Source organism: Rattus norvegicus, chromosome 7, assembly GCF_021556685.1.
Source record: "Rattus norvegicus strain SHRSP/BbbUtx chromosome 7, alternate assembly SHRSP_T2T, whole genome shotgun sequence".
In the NCBI taxonomy this organism is placed as follows: domain Eukaryota; kingdom Metazoa; phylum Chordata; class Mammalia; order Rodentia; family Muridae; genus Rattus; species Rattus norvegicus.
The window spans coordinates 143,826,784-143,849,994 of record NC_141540.1 but is presented as its reverse complement, the minus strand read 5'-3'; the positions used below and the strand labels follow the sequence as shown (position 1 = coordinate 143,849,994).

The window sequence follows — 23,211 nt, the reverse complement described above, 5'->3', positions numbered from 1 at the left end:
GGGGCTGGGCTGTGTGAGGCAGCTTTCCCTCTGGGGCCAGGGCTGCCATCCTGAGCTGGAGGCAGGTGTTCCTCCCAGTGCCCCTGGTGATGGGGTTACAGGAGCACCAGTCAGGGGTGTGAAATGAGGGGAGCTATTCTGCAAGGCTGGAAGTCTGAAAGCTTTTCAAAGCCACGGTGCCAGTGGCCTGGCATATTGGCATAGGACTTAAAAACAGATGGCCTTTTCCTCGTGTCCTTCTCACAGAGGGCAAGATCAAGGACAAGTGTCACAGAGAAATGCCTGGTATAGTCAGGGCTAAGGCATATTTGAACAAAAGGCAGAAGTGAGGGCCTAGAAGCACAGTGACACTTGTGAGGAGGTGGATCTCCTTCTCTTGCCCACAGACCTCAGCCTCAGAGATAGTGTGGGGTTAGAGCAGGAGGGCAGGAGAAAAAGCCTGAATCACTGTTCGGAGGGGAGGAGTGGGTGACACTGGCTGTCTGAGAAGGGTGTCTGTTATAGGCTGGTCCCGGAGGCTGGGTTGGCCTGGAGAGGGAGGAGAGACCCTCCCCAAGGATTGAAAGGTTGGTAAGCTCCTGCTGACCTTTCGCCAGGGCACCAAGGTCTTAAGGGTCAGAAGCATGTATTCAACAATTCCCCATGTCCAGAGCTTGAGAATCAAGGAAACCAAAGGACCAAGCTTTGTCAGTTCTCTGGGTGGTGGAGGCTGCGGTGACGTAGATATGATAATTGCTAACCACTGATAATTAATGACTCATTGATAGCTCAGGGATGCCTACTGCACCAGGATCCCTATCTGTGGGGGTCTTGGGTGAAGGAGAAGGGATAAGGCCCGACCTAAGCACCTGGGCACCAGGGTCCCAAAAAAGGGCAAAAGAAACCAGTTGTCCAGAGTGGTGATGTGATCGTGTCCTCGTGACCACAGTACCTGACAATCAGCTGAGAGAAAGATTTATTTTGGCTCCTGGTCTAATCCATCATGGTGAGGGAAGCACGGTGAATCAGTTTAGTTTACAGTGGGAGGGGTGTTTGGCAGATGTCCCTCATGCCACAGCAGAGCAGGAAGCAAAGAGGAACCGGTGGTTGGGTATAAACATCCAAGATCTTCCCATTGTGACCTATTTTAACCAGGTAGGTCTACTTCCTGTACATGTGCTTGTATTCACACGTGTGCAGGTGCACGTCTATTTGTGCATGTGCACACGAGTGTATCTACAGATGGAGGTGAGAGGTCAGCTTTGGGTGATTTTGTCTTCTTGAGACAGGATCTCACTGGTCAGAGGTTGACAGTCAGCCTAGGTCGGTTGACCTAGCCACAGCATCCTTCTCTCTCCGTGTTCCCATTGCTGAGGTGACAAACATGTGTCACCACACCTGGCTTTTTACTTAGTTTCTGGGGATTGATCTTAGGTCCTCACACGTGTGTGTTGAGCACTTTACCAACCTGGCCATCTTGACATCCCTGGCTAGGCTTAACCTTCTAAAGGTTCCAAAGCCTCCCAAAGTAATGCTACTAGTTGAGCAACAAGCACTTGAAATGTGAGCCTTCGAGGGACTGAGGGACGTTTCAGATTTAAACCATGCCAGTGGATCTCCCTGACCTCAGCAAGGAGAGAGAGAGAGAGAGAGAGAGAGAGAGAGAGAGAGAGAGAGAGAGAGAGAGAGAGAGAGAGAATATGAGAATGTTGGGGGGAGGGACAGGAGGTCACTCATGTCCCCCACTGATTCCTCTTCTGCATAATTCCCCAACTCTATTTACGTCTTATTTCATATCTATTTCAGTTATGTCCCCACCTCAGAGTTGACATGTCCCCTGGGTTGGCCCCCATCAGCAATGCCCTTCATTTCATCCCAGCACCCGATTCTTCACTACCTTTAGGAGCTGACATCAGACTGGAAGATGGTCATTCCCCATCTCATGCTACGGTGTCAGCCACTACTGACATTAGATTTGGGAGCATTACCGGGTGGGGGAGATGCTCACTTTGTTCCCGGCTGTGTATGCGTCTGCAGGAGTAACTGCAGGAATAGACTGCAGTTAGAGCAGGTGAGGGTGGGCCTGGATACACCAGGCGCCTGGGGTGGTGGTGGCAGCTGCATTCTTGCCCATCCAGGTAGTTAGGAGGATGCAATGAGGAAGGGAGGTGATGGTTCACAGTCTCCCCACCACAGCAGGCTGGGGCAGTTTGGTTGAAAACAGGCTCTCCTAGACTGAAACAGGCTCTCCTAGGTTTATGTATGTATGCATGTGTCTGTGTGTGCGAGCACACACTCACCACCAGAGACGGTATCACACCAACATGCTTGTTGCTTAAAGTTTTCTCACAGGCAGCCTGATCTGTGAGCAGCTTCCAGGGCAGATCTCTAGTCCTGTTGCACGAGGCTCCTCTCTCTCACTCCAGACAGAAGCCTTCTGTCACTCCCCAGGACTGATGAAGGGTAGTTAAGACTTCCAGCAGGAATTCACGGCTTTCTCTGATCTAGTCCCAACTTGCCTCCAGCCTTATCGCATATGAAGATAAGTCTCCAAAGAAGACTAATTATCTACATTTGCACTGCCTCTGCCTGAGTGGCCAAAGAGCCCCTCAATAGCTGCTGGTTTGTGCTTGTACCCTCCAGGAGGCATGGGGACTCGGCAGAGGAAACCTTTGGTGTTATTTCTCAGGCTACCCCCACCTTTAAAAAAATATTTCTTTTTATTTTATATGTGGATGTTTTCTTCTGCATGTTTGTCTGCTTAACATGTAGTACCTAGAGAGTCCAGAAGAGGGCGCGTGATCCTCTGAAACTGGAATTAACAAATGGTTGTGAGCTGATGTGAGGTTACTGGGAATAGAACCTGGGTCCTCTGGAAGAGCAGCAAGTGCTCTTAACTGCTAAGCCATCTCTCTAACCCCTCTCTAGCCCTGGCTGTCCTGGGACTCACTGTATAGATCATGCTGGCAACAAACTCACAGAGATCTACCTGGCTCTGCCTCTCAAGGGTTAAAAGCATGCTCCAACATGCTTAGCTCTCTCAGGTCCCATTTTTTGAGGCAGGGTCTTGCTGTGTAACCCAGACTTGCCATGAACTCCTGATATAGTTCCCTCCTCTTGAGTTCTGGGATTACAGAAGCTTGTCAATATACTTGGCGCAGGAGGTGGGTTTGTTTGAAAGGGTCTCATGTAGCCCAGGCTGGATTTGAACTTAATATATAACCTTAGACTCCTGTTCTGCTTTTATTTTCCAACACGTGTTTATCACTACACCTGGCTCATGCAGTGCATGCTTTTTGATTGTTCTTGTTTATATTAACTTCTTCCTTAGGACTTTGTGCTTGGCATTTGGAGAGGGTATGTCTTTTTGCAAGTCCCCCCCCCATGCTGGTCCTCAGAAGCAGGGTTTCTGTTAATTTCCATTTCCCTGGCCCTACCATGGTGCCTGGCATCTGTGTGTTTAAATGGGCCGAGAGCCTGGCTCCAGAGGAAAACTAGGCTTGGTGGTGCAAGCCTTTAATCCCAGCACTTGGGAAGCAGGGGGCAGGTGGATCTCTGCGAATTTGAGGTCACTCTGATTTATATAGTGAGTTCCAGGACAGCTAGAACTATGCAGAGAAACCCTATCTCAAAAAGCAGACATACAGACAAACAGGGGAGCTTAGCTCTCACACACAGTACTAGAAGGACTCCAGTACTGAGTTTTGTCTGGTCCCCTCCCTCTCATTCCCCTCATGGGGGCTCTACTCTGTTTCTCTTCCCCTTGACAACTGCTCCAGAGGATCCACACTTCCCTCCCCTAGAACCAGCCCAGTGACTTGGCATCAGGCCTTCTCGGGGTCCCCACTGGGAAGTCTGGGCTGCAGAAGCTTGGCAAATTTCCAGTGGGCGCCCCTGGTGAGGTCTCCTCTGCTACTGCTGCTACCTCAGGGACCAGAGTTTCCCATCACCCTGGGTTCCCATACTTCTGTTTTCCGGCCCATAGCCAAGATATCCTGCCTTCTATCCCTGACCCTGACCTCTGGAGCCCTTCTTAGCCTGAGAACAGGCTCCTTGTTTTATCACCCCTTCTCTGAGAATACTGAGGCTGGAATTCTAAGAGACCAGAAAACATTCTTCCAAAGTGTGAAGAAGGGGGAGGGCTCCTGAGCGGATGAGACCCTCATCTGACATTTCTGCTTCCGAGCAGCCCTCATTTTCTCACATCGCCCCTGGGAGAGGAGTTGGCGGAAGCTCCAGAGAGTACCCCCAAACTTCTGAGCTTTACATACCTTACAGACAGGAGATGTTCCTCGCAGGGAGCAAAGGGGAGTTAGTACATGTTCAAAGCACCCTAGGGTCCTGCCCCAACATCTCCCACTCTCTGTGGTCCCTAAGGATCTTGGATAAATCCAGAGACCCAGGAGCAACTGCCCCTCGGCCCTGCCCTAGAGAGAAGAGGAGAAAGGCCATGGGAAAATCCCCAGGAAAAAAAAAAAGTTAAGGAAGGGTGGTGGCTCCCTCTTCCCAGCAGCCTAATAAAATCCACCTTTGAAGACAGGCAGAGGAACCCAGGGGTGATGTAGAGGGCAGAGGAGGGTCTGTGGTTGCTGGGGGCTGAAATTGCTCTTAGTGAGTCCTGGCAAGATCCCAAAAAAGGAAAACGCCAGGGCTCTGTACATAAAATTTGGCTGTGAGCATGAATATCAGAGAATCTCATCTTGAGTAGGTGTGAGGGCCCCAGAGCCTGGAGCTGAGTCACACATTTCTTATTTTATGAGCTCTTCACTTACAGGCAAGCCAGAGAGGGAAAAGATCCAGGCGGAGTCACACAGCATTTGTGTGCTCCTCATGGTTGGCTGGGCCTGACTTTCTCCTGCTCTCATTTTTTTTCCTTTGTATAAATTAAAAAAAAATACTTCTATTCTTCATTCTTACTTTAGCAAACCCCATGCTTATTCCAAAAACCCTCTTCCTCCTCGATAGTTACCTGTGAACTTCGATCTCAGGAATCCACTTTGGGGAGAGCACTTTGAGAAAACGAGATAGATCCCCTTAACTCCCAAGGGCTTGCAGACGGCCTGCTAAATTGCCCCTTCAAAGGAAAATTAAAGCAGTGTGTTTTATGGAGTGTTTTCTTGGGCTGTAGCTAGGGTGGAGTTACAGACTCAGGACTGAGACACGTCAGGGTGAAACACCTGGACCGGCAGAGCATTTGCTCCACTCCCCGGCCGGTACCCCACTTCCTGTCAGAGTAGAAAAGCACGAAGAACCTACCCCAGCTACCCCAGGAACTATTTCCTGGGGTCTTTCTTCTCTCACAAGGAAGCCCTGAGGAGCACATGTCCCTTCTGGGGCCCCACCTCTTGGAGCATCAGTGGTGGGAATTCTGAGACCACACTGTCAGAGTCTAAGTCTGGGATCTGTGACACCTCAGGGTTTTTATGACAGACTGCCAGGGTAGAAGGAAGAGGACCCCTCTGTTTAGGCCCCAGGCCATCTTGCTCTTGGCCCCCCGCATTGTTTTCTTCTGACAGTCAACCCAATTCTCTCTCCTCTCTCTCTCTCTCTCTCTCTCTCTCTCTCTCTCTCTCTCTCTCTCTCTCTCTCTCTCTCTCTTCTATTTTTGGCTGTGTGACGACAGGGTTTCATTTAACCTAGGTTGGTTTGGAATTTGATATGTAGCCAAGGATGTCCTGGAATTTCTGATTCTCCTATCTTTACTTCCTGAGTGCTGGGAGTATATGCCTATATCACCACACCCATCTTATAATGTGGTGAGGATTGAACCCGGGGCTTTGGGCGTTTTAGGCAAACACTTTACCAATTCTCCAGCTCCTTGGTCCGCTTTTGTTGTGGGATTCAGAGTGAGTCATTTTTGTTTTTCTTCTCATTCATTATTTCCAGGGAGGTCTTTTTGAAAAGAGGATCTAAAGTAACCATCCTAATAGAATGCTCACGACAGAGGAAGCCACTGCCTGCTTGTTATGGTTTTAATATGAAATATTCCCTCACAGGCTTGCATGTGGAACCAATTGGTCCCCAGCTGGGGGCGCTGTTTTAGGACGTGGTGGAAACTTTAGGAGGCGGGGCTTAGATGGAGGAGCGCAACTGGGGCATACCTCTGAAGGGTCCTGTTCCTGGCTGATGTAAGGTAAGTAGCTCTGTTCCCTACCTCATCACAACTGTGATGCTCTGCTTCAGTGGACACAGTGTTGCCCCATCCATAGCTAAAGGCCTGGGACTGTGAGCAGAGACATGGCCCTTTAAGCTGTTCCTCAAGGTATGGTCACAGTGACAGGAAACCCAACACTACCCCAGATGAATTCTTCATTGTTCAACTAAGGGCGGCATGTCTCAGGGAAAAGAGCCTGGGTAAAAGAAAATCTAGGTTCTGATTCGGACACAAGTCTCTTCTTTCTGGGCCTTAGTTTCCTCATGTGTAAGACATGGAGCTGGGATCTGTAAACTTCAAGGGTCCTTTATAATGAGTGCGAGACAGTGATAATAGCCAATGTATTTGACCCCTAGGATGTGCCGGGTGCTACGTGCTGTGCATGTTCCATAGGTTGTCCTATTTAAGATTCAACCACATGATTGCGCAGTATTGCGTAATTACATAGTGAAACTTGTTCTCCAGAAGAGACAGTCCTATGAGGAAACTAAGGCACAGAGAAGCTAAGTAACTGAGGCCTGTATGCAGCAAAGGCAGATTCAGGACCCAGGCAACTCCTATCCAGGGCTCTCAGTCACATGGGGGCTGGATCCATGTCTCTTAACCAGGGTTGAGAACCTAGCCCTGCTGTCTGTGGGCCAATATTCCACTTGGTTCGGCCACCTATTCACTCAGGACAGTGGCATCATCTAGCCTTTTGGAGGCCACTGGGGTCTGCTGAGCTCAGGCTGGATGACAGAGTGCCTTACCACATACACTTATAGAAATGGCCTTATGGCAGCATGGGGATTCTTTTTGTTTGTTTTGTTTTGTTTTCTTATTTTGAGAGAGGGACTTGGTGTGTAGTTCAGTCTGATTTTGAACCGGAGATCCCCCTGCTTCAGCCTCCTGAGTCCTGGGATTGCAGGCACATGCTGCCATGTGAGGCCAAAACATGGCTTCTTGGAGGAGGCCTTGGAAAACTGAGAAGAGGTTTAACTTTGCAGAGAGGGGCTCGGGAAGCTCTGAGGGTTCTTGGCCAGAGCATCACATGTATAATACTGTAGAAAAATCTCTTCCCTGGGTTGGGGATGTGGCTGCATGGTAGAACACTTCCCAAGCAACAGTGAGGTTCAACTCCAAGAACTGGAAAAAAAAAAAAAAAGCTGGCTTTTTAGCCAGGTGCAGTAACACACGTCTCTAATCCTAGTGCTTGGAGTCTTAGGCAAGAGGATTGTGGGTTTGAGGCTGGACTGTGTTACACAGTGAGACTTGTTCTCCAGAAGAAAAAGTCCAAAGCCCTTGTCTGTCTCTCATCTGTCCCAGGAGGCCTTGTGCCAGGAGTGGGAGTAGCCCAGCCCACAGAGCCCTGAGTGCTGCCCCTACCCCACCCCATGCCACACACAGTTCTTCCGCTCAGTATTACATCCGATTCTGCAAGGCTGTGCTGCTTGAACTCCGTGTTGGATTAGACTTCTTCCTCAGAAGACAATTTATGGCGACATGTCGGAGACTCTGTTTTAATGAAGTTGCAAAAGTAGGTTAATGGGCTGTGGGTGTTTTTCATCCCCTCCCCCTGCCCCATCTCCACCCCTGGGCAGATGAGTGATGTATCTACCAGTAAGAGGCAGAGTCGGATCCAGCCTGGACTCACAAGCTCACACATCCATCCTTGGCAGCCCCCTAGGCTCCTCAGTCTCGGTCATCTCTGCCACTAGGTAGGAGCTCAGGATGTCTAGCCCTAGTTCCTCGGATGCTTGGATGGATCTCCCTCTCCTGCATTGAGGGAGGGGTAGGCCATAAGTTGAGTGAGGATTCTGGAAAGAAGAAAGCTAGAATGCAGGAGAATGAGTGTCTTTGGACATTGGGGGCCAGGATGTGTAGACCTGTGGTGAGCATGAATGCTAGTGGCCTTAAATGTCTAGGTCAGGGAATGGAGGGGGGAAACTGAGTTTCTGGAGCTCTTCCGGTGCCCTTCCTGCCTCTCAGGTTCATGTCTTTGTCTCCTGGTCCTGTGCCTGCTGTATAGCTGCTCTTACCATGAACCATAGGAACAGGAGGCTCTTTCTCTACCCCAAGTCTCAAGGGCATCCTTGCTTGTCTCTGAATGGACCTCAGTTTTCTTCTCAAAGACTGTCCCTATGCACCTCTCCACCCAGTCCCTGCCCATACATCCATCTCAGGAAGTTTGACAGGATTAAGCTGTGGAAAACGTTCCTGTTTGCTTGCCTGGATATTCAGTGAAGGTCTGTCATCCCTGGTAGTTTGGGATTTCCTGTGAGAAGGCTCCAGATCTTCCTCATGGACTCTCCCTGTGTCAGGAATACCTAAGGCAGGATTCTCAGCAAGAAAGGGAGCCCAGAGCTTGCTTGGGAACACATAAACATACCCTGCAGGATCTTGCTGGAAACCACACCCCTCTGCCTGGTCCTTCCACCCTGCAGGAAGTCTGCTCTGTAGTCACCCAGAGCAGCAAGGGTCCTTCCTGGGCTTAAGACCTTCACAGCCAACGAATGAGGCTGTGGATCACGGTTTGGATTTGGACACTGGGACAGGGTAGAACATGGCTCAGCTGCCTGGCAACTTCATTTCCTACCTCTGTGGACACCTTTGTCCTCCTTCCCAAGGCCCCTCACTCTCTCCTGCCTTTACAAAACTCTTCCCCTTAGAGATCAAACACTGCCTGCAACTGAACACAGGCTGCTTTGGATGGGCTCTCCCTCCATGCACGTCTTCTCATATCCTTCCTACGCTTTCTCCCCAACTCAGACAGGTCTTCACAACTTTTCCTGGTCCTTGCTCCTACTGAGTGTTGCTAGGGGCAAGCCATGGTGTGTCCACAGAGCGCCCCTGGGCTCCTACAGGACTTAAGTTGTGACTGCAGGATCTAGTCAGTGCTTCCTTGTCAGGTGGTCCAAGTAGCGCGGCAGGAATCAACTGGGTCTGGTCGTATCTGGAGATTGGTGATGGTATGGCATCTTTCCCTGGTCCCAGTTGAGGGACTCCTTCCCTTAAGATGTCAGACAGGATTCAAGAGCAAGGCAAGTCAGATGTCTCCTGTGTATAGAATGAAACCTAGAACTATGCTTGTATTCCCTGGAGCTTCTGTGGGATTTCCCCTGATGCAGAAGGGCCAGGATTTCCATGGCCACACATGTACACATGTGGAGCTGTTGGGGTGTGGGTTTATAGGGAAGGGAGCAGTAGTGAACACATAGGTTAGGGGGAGCAGAGCCCATGTCTGGTGAAAGAAAAGAGACATCTAGGACCTGACTTAGGAATGGCTCAAGGTGTACAGGGAGAGATAGGAGAGTAGAAACAAGGGTTTTAATTCGGGAGGGTTGTGTGGAGGAGGAGAGCTGGCTTCGAATCGAAAAAGAAGACACCAACAAAGGGAATTTCTGAGATGGGGCAAGCATATGAGGCTGAGTTGGAAGACTTTGAGACCCCAGTTGACTGCTGCTTTGAGGGTTCTTTCCCCCTCGTTTGTAAAGAGGGATAAATAGCATGGGATATTCCTGATTTTATTCAAAAAGCTCTCTCTGTCTGTCTGTCTGCCTGTCTGTCTGTCTCGCTCTCTCTCAGTGTGTGTGTGTGTGTGTGTGTGTGTGTGTGTGTGTGTGTGTTTTGTCTATACGAAAACTACTCTAAAGTCTACAGGAAGCCTGGGATTTAATATAAACAAACACTGTCAGCTTCTTCCTTCATGTGACAGAGCAAGTATTAATGTAGCTAAGACAGCAGTCCAGCGTTAAGTCTGCCACCATCCAGTTTGTTCAAGAGGCCTCAGTTTCCCCTACATCAATCTCACATAATAATTTATAAAATTCAAGGTCCTAATGAGTATGGGGAAGATCATAAGTCCCAGGAGCCACCGTGGGCTCCAGGAAGGGTGAGGGCTCCTTGGTGGGAGAACCAGGGGCTTTGACATGACTGTGAGTCTCAGTCTTTCTAGGCTAGGACCCCTGGCAGGAAAATGGGCATGTAGCCCACCCCTCGAACAGCCTGTGCGCCAAGGCTACATTCCCTTCCCCCTTCCCGATCCACTCAGGATGGAGGGGGGGCAAAGGGGGTGGGAGCCCCCTCCCAAGTGGCTTTGAGCCGGAGCACAGCAATTACGCAGGAGGATTTATGTCCCTCTGCCTTTAATCGGAAACTCCGTGTCAAGAAGAAAAATCTGCACTGTCCTCTGGCCCAGCTTCCTGCTTTATCATTATTATTGCAGGAAGGTTGATTTGGAAACTTAAAGAAAAGTGGGGTTGGGGGTGGGAGCCACCCGGGAAGGGGAGGTGCGGGGCACAATGATGGCCGTCTTTGACGTGTCTGTCTCTATTTCCAGACCCTCATTGCCAACAGATGAAGCTGTGGACCATGGTTTAGACTCCAATATCAAGGCAGACTGGAACGGGGCCAGGGTGACGGCAACCTTCTTGTCCCCTTCTCCTGGACACCTCTGTCCTCCACTCTAAGCCTCCTAGCTATCTCTCACTGCTACAGACCCTTCTCCTGGGAGATCTCAAACTTTCAGAGACGAGAGACCTTTATCACGAACCCAAGCAAATAGGGGACTCTACTGCAGCCGTTTCATCCGAGCCAGGTGGTGGGGTATGCTGCGGCCTTTTAAGGCAAGACCCCAGAACATGACAAAGGACAAAGGGTAAGGCAGTATCTGGGAGTTCTGAGGGGTAGGGTAGAAACTAGAGGGGCATTAGGAAGGGCCAGGGCTAAGTGTCCCATGAGGCAGCTGGGGGGACACCGAGAGAGAGGGGCAGGGTGGGCAGTCACAAGAGACAGCTAGGGACTTGCATAGAGAATCCAAGAGAGAAGGAGAAGCCAGAGGCTGCGGGAACTCTAGGTGGGAGGGGAGGAGGTAGTTGGACCAGAGGGGGCAAATAGAGACCTATCAGGGGTGATGGTGACTGGAATCTGCCAAGGAAGGGGTATTCCGGCAAAGATGGAGAGAGAGGGCAGAGACCAGAGGAACAGCTGGTGGATGGCTTGGGGGGCAGGGCTTGGAGTAGGGATGCTGGAACCAGTTGTTACGGTCTGTACTCCTCCCATGAAGAACTCTCCTGGCTGGTCCACTCAGCATGCACGTCTCCCATTTCTTCTGAGAGGAGCTTCGCTTCTCTCAAAGCACCTTCTACTTTGGAAACTGTCATTTGGGTGACTGGGAGGAATGAGCCCCAGGAAAGAAGGTTCCCTTCAGCCACCCCCCCTGCCCGCCAGGATTTCATCCTGACAGATGGGAAGGGCAAGGACCACCCTTTGGAGTCAGTTCTCTGACATCGATTTCCTGTGCACACTTCTCAGGGCCCCAGGTTTTGCACCTGTGGCAGGACAATAGCAATAGTTACAAGTCAGGGTGTTACAAAGTGAGTGGGCATGATTGTATCCAGTTTGTGTGTTTGGACAGCGCCTGTGTCATACATACTAAATTTCTTTAATAGTATGCGTGAGCCTGCCTCCTCTGGTCCTCACGACAACTTCTTGAGGGGCTCAGGCAGCTGACATCCTGAATAAAGCATAGAATAGAGGAGCTGGGTGACTTGCACAAGGTCACACAGTACATCCCAGGAGCAGCCAGATGAAGCCTGGGGGCTTCATGACCTTCCTTTGGGTCACCTTCCTCCATGATGCACTGGTATATGGGGTTAATTTTGGGGTATAGGAGGATCAGAAGCTGAACCACTTCCGATCTTCCTGCAGCCTGGGCTCTGTGCCTCCTCCCCAGCTCCAAGAGGTTTTATAGCTGTTTATGAGCAATTTCTGCCCGTATATCACTGGAGATATATGGCCAGGCAAATATTAGGGACTAGAGTGGAGGTTTTAAGAGGCACATTTTATTGCTGCTGAAAGTAGGCATGATAGACAGCCCATGGAGACCCACCTTCCCTCCTGCCTGGCAGTGGCCGGGTGGTGGCAGCATGGACTGGGGTTCAGCTGAGAACCATCTGCCAGACTTGAGTATATGCTGGCACTCAGAGGTGCCCTAATCACCTCATACTCAAAGGATAAGCTGTGTCTTTCAAAGAGTCATGAAAGTAGGGGTGTGTGTGTGTGTGTGTGTGTGTGTGTGTGTGTGTCACACATGAGGTCAGAGGGCACAGCCTGTTTGACAGAACTCTCTCTTCAAACCCAAGTGGGAAGACACTGAGTTCCAGAGGATTCTATTCACAGAAATGCAAATTAAATCAGGACGAGCTTGCTGGGGTGGTGGTACAGCTTTATTCTCAGCACCAGGGAGGAGGCAAAGGCAGGCAGATCTCTGGGTTCAAGGACAGCCTAGTCTACATAGTGAATTCCAGGACAGCCAGGGCTACATAGGGAAGCTGGGTCTTGGGGGAAAAAAATTAAAACAACAACAACAACAACAACAACAACAACAAAAAAGACAAGCTCAAGGGAGAACCCTGACAAGGCAGGCCCTTGGGGACAAGCTGCACCTTTATCTTCTTTATCTTTGATGAGAGTCTTTAAGACTCTCAGGAAAGAGACCCCCGCCCCCCGCCCCCCCCCCCCCGCCCCAGCCTGAGGTGGCCGGGTACCATGACCTCATCTGCTCCGGGCTCTTGTTAGGAGCCCCTGGAGGGAAATGTCTACTCAAGCAAACCTGTCCTCTTCGGCCTGCTCATGCTGGGGAGCCGCAGAGGGGCGAGGAGAGGCTTCTTGGTTTGCAGCATATGGAGAGAAGATGTTCGGGGGAATCCTCATTCCTGATTTAAGCAGCTCCGACAGCTTTATGGTGCCTCCTTGAGTGAGCCCCCAACGTTGGCCGTTTAACTTTTTAGCGTCGTTTAACGCTTAGGCTCCAGCCGACAGGCAGGCCTCTCAGCCCCAGAGGCAGATGCACTAAATCAGGACACTCTGAGGCCTCGATAAATAATTTTTACAGGGCACACAGCCCATAGATCACCAATGGGGGAGGGGGAGGCTGTGATATTTCAACCAATCGTCATATGTGACTACCCCATGCTTTGACTCCAGATTGTCCACACAGCAGCTGGCTTTATAACAGAGGATCCCCAAGAGGGACTTGGGGAGATGGGCCTTGCACAACCTATTACCCTCATGGGCCTGGGAGTAAGGTGCGTAAGTAACTCAACTTGAGGTTAGCCAATGAGCACCAGTGTCCCGAGCCTCCACCGCAATGGGACCGGGAACTTGAAGCAAAGTGCAAGAGAGGAAAAGAATAAACATCCTGCAGCCAGAATGTTGTCCTGGTCCTCTGCCACTGCGGAACCTAAGGACTCACAAGAGACCAGCACAGTGCATGCAACGGGAAATAGGGCCATGCCAGGCCTGGCAAGGTGGAAGAGTGGCACTGAGATCAGAGTGAACAGAGACCAGGCAGGCCCCTCAAGTTATTTATGTCTCTAGGAAAAGACACAATGGCAGAGATCCTGTATGGAAGAAGAGGCCAGGTAAACAGAGGGATAGAAAAATGTGTATGAGAAGAAGATATGTGAAGACTAAGACAGAAAGATGGACAAGGGGAGACCAGTTGGCTACTATGCAGGAGTTGGTCTTTCTCTAAGGCCCAGGGCCACTCAGGGAAGAAAGAACTGTATCTGAGCCAGGCTGCCCTGCTGCATCTGCCAAGGCACCTTCTGTGGTTCCAAGCTTGGGCTTCCTCATTCTGGATGTCCCTCCCTCCGGTGCCCTTGCCCTGTCCCCTCATCTGTAAGGTCCTGGGATTTGCCGGGACACTTAATCCATATGGGACTGATTCATTCCCATCTAAATCATCTCTGAGAGCTTCTCTAAGAGCCCTCTGATGTGCCAGCCACCATTGCTCTCCCGGGCAGCAGCGGGCTGGGGGCTGCCAGTAAACAAACCTCGGCCGTCATCCATCCATCCTGACTCTGGCCATCAGTCCTGCCAAGACCATTCATCTCCCCTCCTCCTCCAACCCTCCCTCTCCTGTCAGTCCCTCTCTGGGTCCCCTCCTCACCAGGCCTTGCCTAGAATTTCCACCTCTCCTCCTTGTCCCAGGAGCTGTTGGGGGGGGTCTCCCTGGACATCCCCCTTGGTGTAGCAGAAGCCTTACATTACTTCTGGTCTAGCAAGGTGAGGTTCTCCTGGTTCATTGCCTTCCAAGAAGAGAAGCATTCCAGTCTGATTTATTGTTCAGTACTGATGTTCCACGGGAGTTGTTTTTCTTCTGTCTACCTTATTGACTTGAGATTCACATGTCATCGTATGTCTGGATGGGTGTGAGAGCAGGTGATAAGGTTCCTTTCTCTCTCTCTCTCTCTCTCTCTCTCTCTCTCTCTCTCTCTCTCTCTTCCTTCTTTCCTTCCTTCTTTCTTCTTTTTTGGAGACAGGCATTCTCTGTGTAGCCCTGGCTGTCGTGGAACTTGCTCTGTAGATCAGGCTGGCCTCAAACTCACAGAGATCTGCCTGCCTCTGCCTCCTGAGTAAAGTCATGTGCCACCACTGCCTGGCCAAGTCGATAGGGTTCTACTAAAGTTTTGGAGCCTCTGAGATTTGCAACATGGCCCTGTATGAATTAATGTGGTATTTGGGGTACAAACCCAGTGACATAGATACCTCTCTCCCCTCTTTCCCTGACCAAAGTCCCACCCACTGCCAGAGGCACACAGTTCAGCATCTATGACCTTGTTAGTGTCCACGAGTGTAACATAGTGCTTGGGAGGTTTTCATTGGAATAAATTACTTGGGAGACCCAGTCTAGATCCCAGGAAGGGGCAGACTTCAGTATTTCTGTTCAACCAGGCCTATAGTAAATGCACAAGAAAGTCTCTTGCATTTCTGCCCTCCTTTCAACCTTCTTTCTATTTTTATTTTCTCTTTTCTATTTCTTTTCTTCTTTTGAGACAAGGTCTCATAGTATTGTCCAGGCAGGCTTTGAACTCCTGACAATCTCATGGTGACAGATCCTCTTGCCTCAGCCATCCCAAGTGCTAGGATTACGAATGTGTGCTACTATGCTCTGTTTATTTCTCTCCCTCCCCACTTCTCCTTCTCTTTGTCTCTATGGCTTCAAACATGCTAAGAAAACTCTCTACCAATGGGCTCCGGAGCCCCAAATAGCCAAGCTGCAGATGACATAGCTTATTCAAAGTACCCTGAATCCTGGTGACATAGGGTAGAGGAGGATGAACTCAGTGTGTGGAGCCTATTCTGGCTCTGAAGTAGAATGATTCCATTCTCGGGATCCCTTTATCCACCGGCACTGGCTTGTAACACACCAGCATTCACAAGGGGAGCATGGAAGGCACCCTGTTCCTGACTGGGTCCTTGCCCCTTCCCAGCTCTGCCAGGGCCTGAGTGGTAGGGGCTCTGGTAGCCCCTCAGGAAAGGAGATAAGTGGTTTTTGTAGCCTCATGGGGTTAAGCTCCAAGACCTGCAGTTCAGGAGCTAGTCTGGGTGGTGAAGGAGGCATTTCATAGATATATGTCTTTTTCTTGAGCCCCTTGTCAGTAGTAAAGGGAAGAGGCCAAGGAGAGTGAGGGACACAAAACTTTCACATGCCCCACTGGCCATCCCTGCCACAGAGACATCAGGAAGAACCCCCGCCCTGGACAATATTTCACTCTGTAGCCCAAGCTGCCTAGAACTCACTATGTGGCTTGGGCTGGCCTTGAACTCACAAGCACATTTCCTGCTTCAATTTCTGGAGTGCTGCGATGGTAGGCATGATTCACCAAACACCACTTGGCTGGGATCCTGGCCAGGCATTTGGTATGCCCCAGATCTGAGCAGGTCAGGTGGAACACTCACTGTTAGAGTCGTTCCCTCCCCCTCTGGCAGCACAGCCCCTGAAGAAGTCATGTTGAGTGCACAGAATAGGTGGGGCCTCCAGCTGTTGTCCAGCTGTGAAGGTCCCTTACAGGGCCCTTCCTTGTTCAGAGAGAAGTATGGAGGGAGAGGGGGTGGGTGAGACATGGCTTAAGAATGATGGGGTGTTTCTTAGCTCTCTGAGTTTAGGACATATGGGGTATATAAGACCAGGCACAGTGAGAATGATTGCCTACTGAAGAGGATGTGGAGGAATATGAAAACATTCAGGTAGAGGGACCCCATCCCTTCCACCCATCACTGTACCACCCAATCCATCTATACCAGGCTGGATAAGAGGGTGGTGAGGGGCCACTTGAGAACTGTTCTTCAGGACTGGTGTGATTCCAAAAATGTACCTTGTTCTGACGAGGCACAGAGCAGGATCTGTGGATTCAATAGAAATTCTCCTGTAGGAAAAAGGCATGGAGCTGGTCCCTCCTCCCTGTTTCAGTCCAGTGCCCACTTTCTTCCAACATTTGCCATGCCTGGTTTAGCACTTCACCCACCCACTGGCCTGCTGCTCGAGGTGCCCCTAGTGCCCTTTCTTCTGGAAGACTCTGGTCTATGTTTCCTTTTAACTCCTCTTCTTGTACCATACCTAGGCAAGCTCCTCTCCTCTCCCAGTGTCTCCCTTGAAAAAGTCTACTTACCAAAACTTGCATCGATGACAGGTTTTCAGGGGTACTCAGAAGCCTCTGGGATTTGTATCTGAGTTCATCATCCCCATGTCCAGTTTAGGCTGTTATATGCACAGTGCAAGTAGGAATCCTCCAGTCAACAAGGGTACCAGAGGCTTTTGAGGAGCTGAGAGGGATCCACACACTTTCCCCAGAAGCTACCTTAGACTGGACAAGCATAAGGACTAGGCTCTGGAAGGAAAGATTTCCAGGAATCTGGGGAAGTTCTTGATGGGTGGGGGAGTAGGAAGGAACTCCATCCTTTCGAACTCTGAGGTAGCAGAAAGGCTGACAGGCCTGGAAATGCTCACTTCTATCTCTGCAGAACTGACCCCAAAGAGGGACAAGCACTTGCTTGTTCAAGAGCCCGGATTCATTGGCTTTCAGTCCAATTCTGTGCAGTTTCTTATGTGATTATTTGTGTTTTGGCCAGAAATATGGCTCCTTGCCTTCCTCCCCTAGACCCCTGATCGGAGAACCGTTTTGGGGAAACACCTACAGCTCCATCTTATGGTGTTGGGAGTATAGAGGTGCAGAACAATTTCTGGACAGCAGCCCAGCAAACTAGGGGTGCCTGTTAGGGGAAGAAGCCTGATGAGCAAGCAGATTGGAGGGAGCCAGAAATTCACCCCCCCTTCAGCACCCTCCAAGTGTGCACATGATGGAAAGGCCTTTACAGCCAAGTGCCCTCCCTCCAGGAAGAAAACCCCACAACTGGGGAACATCTGGATCAAACCGCTGCCACGAAAGCTCAACATCAAACGAGGTTTTCCAAGCGACCCTCCCACAGACCCTGCCCACAGGCCCTGGTCCAAGAAAAATTGCAGGTCTTCCTGCTTGAAGTTCCTAAGTGTCACAGAACCCCTCAAATTTGAGATCTGACCTGATTTCACCAGAGACAGATGTCCCCAATGAGCTTGCTTGGGTTTGATCACCCCAGCAGGAAAAGGTTCCTGTGTGACCCAATCCTGGCTGAGCTGGGGCTCAGGAAGCCTGGGATTTAAAGCTGTGTGGTGAAGGGCCCCAGCAGTTCAGGCACGGGGCCGGGAAGCCACAGGACAGGTGGGCCTTTTAAAACGTGCCTACATCAAAGGTTCCCTTCCCGGCTCCGGCGCCTCTGGGGGGTGGGTGGAGAGAGGAACTTGGTGAGTTCACCACATAGCTGCACGTAGGGGAGGCTGTGTGTCTGAGAACTTGTGGGGAATGTGCAGAGGGGGAGGGCGGCCTCTCCCCAGAGGGGAGGGAGGGCAAGGGGGTTTCTCATTTCCCAAATAACCTCCCCGGGCCAAGGAAAATGGGGCCATATGCTGTCTCCCTCCCTGTCTGCGCCTGGAGGAGAGCAGAAGGGGAGGGTCGCATTCTTCCAGTGTGGGGGAGGGTGGAGCAGCTGCTGCAGGAGTGTATCCCCACTCGGATGGGAGCTGGTGAAGTGTACACAAAGGCGGGAAATTAGAGGGCCGTAGAGCAAAGAGACCCTGGGAGTCAGTCAGCTCTTCCAGGGGCTCCCCCACTCTGGACATCTTGCAGGCTGATGTTGTGAAGTTCCCCAGGTCAGGCAGGAAACTCAGTTCAGATGAAATCATTTGACAGGAGCTTGGGTGAACTAGTCTGGTTGCTAGACTGTGACCCTGGTTTAAGAAGCCAGGGCTTTAGGTAGCCCTCAGCTGGGCAGATCATAGGGTGCTGTTGATGTATTCCCTTCAGGAAGTCAGCTCAGTGCTTTCCCCTCCCTCTCAGAAGTGTAGGTATGTAGCTCCCGCCCCCCACCCTCCAACACCCCCCTGCAAACCACCATGCCTCATGTTTCTAGTTTGGGGATCTAGTTTGAGCATTGGTGGTTTCTCTTACCAAATAGGCAAACAGCGCCAACATCTCCTTTTCACTCCTAGAACTGGGTAATGCTACCCTAGTACTAGGCAGTGTCCCTGCCATACATTCTGGAGAAACAGAGAAAGCAGGCAATGACTCCTTAGCAACCTGAGGCCTTGGAGGGATGCTTTGCCTTCCAGATTGCACAGGTGGTACCCAGCTGACCTCTTCTTGGGGTCTTTGGGGTGTGGACAGACCTTTAGCCTGGCTCTGAAACTCATTTTGTAAGGATCATTCTCATTGTCTGGTTTATTGTTGAGACTTTAAATAACCTTTCTTTCTCCTTTCCCCTCCCCCACCCTCTCTTTCCTCTCCTCTCCCTTGGTCACATGAGGCCAAATGCTTGTTGGGTCCACACTGCCCCTCTTCTGTCCAACTCTGCATGAGGGAGGCACGAACAGGTGGGCTAGCTGAACTTTCCCAGAGTGCTCCATCTTTAGGCAATTTCCTGGATCTGCTCTTTGGAGTTTTCCACTTTTTGGAAGAGTAGTTTGGGGCCTATGTAATGGTTCAGTGGGTAAAGGCATTTGTCACCAAGCCTGACAACAACCCGAGTTCAATTCCTTGGACCCTTATGACATAAAGAGAACTAACTCCTGCAAGTTGTCTCCTGCCCTCCACACCTGTGTGCCACAGCATGCATGCGTGCACACACACACACACACACACAGAGAGAGAGAGAGAGAGACAGACAGACAGACAGACAGAGACAGACAGAGACAGACACAGAGATAGAGATAGAGAGGAGACAGAGACAGAGAGATAGAGAGAGATGTTTACGGACAGAGTCCTGTGGAGCTCTGCGGCTGAGCTTCTGTGACCTGCCAAATTAGGGTCTTATTTGGGTGACTTGGGGTTCTGTCCCAATGTGATAAGGACCCAGGGGCTTGAATGGTTCCGCAGTGAGAACCTGTGCTTGAGGGGTGATGGTGAAGTCAGAGGACAGTAGGAAAATAGGGTGACAGCTGAGAGGAGGGAAGGAAGGGTAGGGTAGAGAAAGGAGGGGATATGCAGAGTTTGGCAGACATCACAAAGGTAAAGCAACTTTGGTTGCAGGTGATGCTGCATGTGTGAGACGGGTGGGCTGGTGCGTGGGTGCCCTTGGGCAACTGTATGCATTCATCCTGAACTCACCTCTCCATCACCATGTCTATTCCTTCACTGTCCAGCTTTCCTTCGTCACCTGTTCACGCTCCCCCTCTAACTCCAGGCCCCACCTGACTGACATTTGGCAATATCACCCAACACTGAGTCTGGGTGTCACCCTGTATCCTGGAGGGCTTCTCCCAGGGCTTCCACTGCCTTTGAAGTGGATGGACTGAAGATTGGTGAGCTGTGTGCTGAGGGCAGATCTCTCCACTGTCAGTTTTGTGAGGAAGATCTCTACTTTGAGCCCTTTTTAAATGGCTGAGGTGTTGACACCTCAGTTATCAAAACTTGGGTTTTTATCCCAGAAGGTGAGGCTGACAGGTTTGCTAAGTATCTCTGGACTGCTCAGTTCTGGAGACAGGCATTGGCCTTCACTCCCAGAGCACAACTCTAGGTGGAGCCATTCACATAGAATTCCATGTGTGGATCCACCCCTCCCACCCCACCCCAGCACAGACCGGGAAAATATGGGTGGTGGGCCCTCTTAACGCTCATTTGAGAACTACCGATACTCAAATGAGACAGAAATGGACAAAATGATGGTTGAAATTAAGTCCTCGTCAGAAGTAGGCGCCAGAAAAACGGAGCTGTACCCTGGAGAAGTGTGCAGTCTAAGATTAGCAGGGAGCAGAAATGACAAAGCGCTTCCATCAGGAGGGGAAAATGCTCTTTAAAATCCCTAGATGGAAAGCTGGCAGTGGTCACACGTGGATCCTGCCATTACCTAAGCACTCAGGAGGCTGGAAGTAGTAAGGTCATGAGTTCAAGGTCATCCTGGGCTACAAAGAGAACCCTGTCTTAAACAAAATGGCAAACAACAGTCAGTCCCTAGGTACAGAAAGCTACCTCACAGGCAAGCACCCAGTGGGCTGACACACATCTGATCAGAGGTGAAGAGGAACCAGCACCTGCGAGCGTTCCAGGATTCAGGTTCTTGAGAGCAGAGTGGCTTGGCCACCACACAGGTTACACCTGTGCTTGTGAACAGGGAATTGCTGAAATCAGACGTGGAATCTTGGTCCAGATGGGGGTCAGGAATTTGTTTCCTTCCTTTTCCTCTTTCTTAGGAAAGCTCGGTTCATTGTTTAAGATGAATGAAGGGTCTTTGGGAATGATAAGTAACACCCTCCAGATGTGGCCGTTGAGCTGGGCAGGATTGGCTGTCTGGAGTGGTCATGGTGCAGCTGTAACTCCCCTTCCAGAATGTCTTTGGGATCTGTGATTCAGTTTTTGGATTGCTATTTGTGTGTGTGTGTGTGTGTGTGTGTGTGTGTGTGTGTGTGTGTGTGTATGTGTACATGGGCTCTCCCTTGCCTGAATGTGTGTATATACACCACATGTGTACAGGAACCCAATGGAGGCCAAGAGGGCATTGGATACCATGGACCTAGAGTTACAGGCAGTTATGCATGTGCTGGGAACTGAACCCAGGTCCTCTACAAGGCAGCCAGTGTTTAATGATCCACTGAGCATGTCTTTAGCTCCTAAGGCCATTTTTTTCTTGTCTGTTTATTGGTGTAGCTCTGGCTGCCCTGGAACTTGATCTGTAGACCAGGCTGGGTTTGAACTTGAAGATCTGCCTGCCTCTCTCTGCCTTCCAAGTACTGGGACTAAAGGCATGAGTTACCATGTCTGGCTTCCTAAAGCTAATTTTTAAAGATGGCATCACAGAAATATTTTTTTTCTTTTCTTTTTTTTGGAGCTGGGGACTGAACCCAGGGCCTTATGCTTGCTAGGCAAGTGCTCTACCACTGAGCTAAATCCCCAACCCCCACAGAAATATTTTTATCAACAGAGGTGCATTTAAAAGTGCCTGCATGTCCTCCTCCCAGGACTGTTTTGAAGATCAGCCCTCCGCTGTCCTACTGCATTGGCTCAAAGATGCTGATAATAGACAAATATCCTGTATTCTGCCATAAGAGAATTACTCTGCCACCTCCCTTCCCCTACAGCAGGGACAGCAATGAGTTCTTCTTGTAGGGCACCACTCATGTTTGACTTTGACAAAGGGAAGAGGAGACAGGGTCTCATTGCTGTGCCCACAGAGCAGGTCCAAGGGAAGAAATGTGCCAGTATCTGATGAGGAGGTGGGGTCTTTATCTGCACTGTGGCAATACCCAGCTACACTGACTCTGGACTGGCTCTGTGTTCACTCTCAAGAGAACTGGCTTAGCTGGGAAAGGACTGCACAGTTCTATTTCAGGGTCCAGATTCCTTTTCTGAGATTTAGTTACTTTATATGTATGAGTGCTTTACCTGCGCGCGCATGCGCGCGCGCGCGTGTGTGTGTGTGTGTGTGCATGGTGTGTGTGTGTATGTGTGTGTGGTGTGTGTGTGTGGTGTGTGTGTGTGGTGTGTGTGTGTGTGTGTGGTGTGTGTATGTGTGTGGTGTGTGTGTGGTGTGTGTGTGTGTGTGTGTGGTGTGTATGGTATGTGTGTGTGGTGTGTGTGGTGTGTGTGTGGTGTGTGTTTGTGTGTGTGTATGTATACCATGTGTAAGTATGGTGCCCAAGGAGGTCAGGAGAGGGTGTCAGATTATGGGTGGGTTGGAGTTATAGATAATTATGAGCCACAATTATAATAATTGTGGGTGCTGGGAGCCAAGAACTCCTCTTTAAGGGCAGGGAGTCCTTAACCATTGAACCATCTTTCCAGACCTACGATTCTTTTCTTTAAATTTATTTAATGGCTCATTCCTTTAATTTCAGCACTCTGGAGGCAGAGACAGGTTGATCTCTGTGAGTTCAAGGCCATCCTTATCTACCAACTGAGTTCCAGGCCAGCCAGGGCTACCTAGAGAGACCCTGCCTCACAAAACAACAACAAAATTGTTTATGGTGCTGGAGCTCAAACTGAAAACTTTACACAAGGTAGCCAAAAGCTGTACCCTTGAGTTGACTTACACTTCCTCAGCCCCGGGTTAGTCCCTTATTCATCTACAGTTCACTTGCAAAAATCAGCCCTAAGGTTTAAAAGGGGGAACCTGTCAATTCATAAATTAGGTAAACTGCATTTTTGACAGAAGCTAGCCGTGTTGGGAACCTATGATCTCAGCTTTCAAGAGGATGAGGCAGAAGGATCATCAGCTTGAGGCCAGCCCGAGTCTCATGGTAAGTCCCCTGTCAGACAATAAAATGAGAGGGGCTGTGGGACTCATAGCAAACCTAAATGAAGGGATGTAAGTGTAGAAATTTCTAGAGCATAGGAAGAAGGCAAGTCAGGGAAACCGAGGCAAGTGGGAACTCTTGCCTGCTTTGGGAAGTGGGGTGTTGTTTCTTTTGATAAGCGTCTGTGTAGGGCTTGAACCTCAGGTGGGTAAGGTGGATAGCTAGGCTGAGATCAGGAGGGGGTGACCTCCAGGAGGCCCCACCAGGCAGAAGGTTCATTGAGGCTTTGCTGCCAGCCTAATCTCCATGTAATCCAGGAAATCACTGGGAGAAGAGATCTATTTCCCAGGCCTTTATAGCCCTTATGATTCCTGAAACTCTGGCAAGGGGCTTCCTCGCGGATTTTAATTAGGCGATTAATTTTCCTATTGGGTCCCTTTGATATTTCAGAGCTGGTCCCACTCTCCCTTAGCTGTCCACCTGCCTCCCA

The 23,211-nt window shown here is 50.3% G+C and overlaps 1 long non-coding RNA gene across 1 annotated transcript in view; it reads left to right on the top strand.

The window, feature by feature from the left end:
• LOC102547667 (uncharacterized) overlaps positions 1-23,211 on the top strand; it is a 40,913-nt gene that overhangs the window by 2,278 nt on the left and 15,424 nt on the right. The window contains exons 2-4 of the long non-coding RNA XR_015626077.1: positions 5,976-6,112; positions 7,439-7,649; positions 10,452-10,769. This is a non-coding gene — a long non-coding RNA (uncharacterized LOC102547667). The remainder of the gene's footprint in view (positions 1-5,975; positions 6,113-7,438; positions 7,650-10,451; positions 10,770-23,211) is intronic.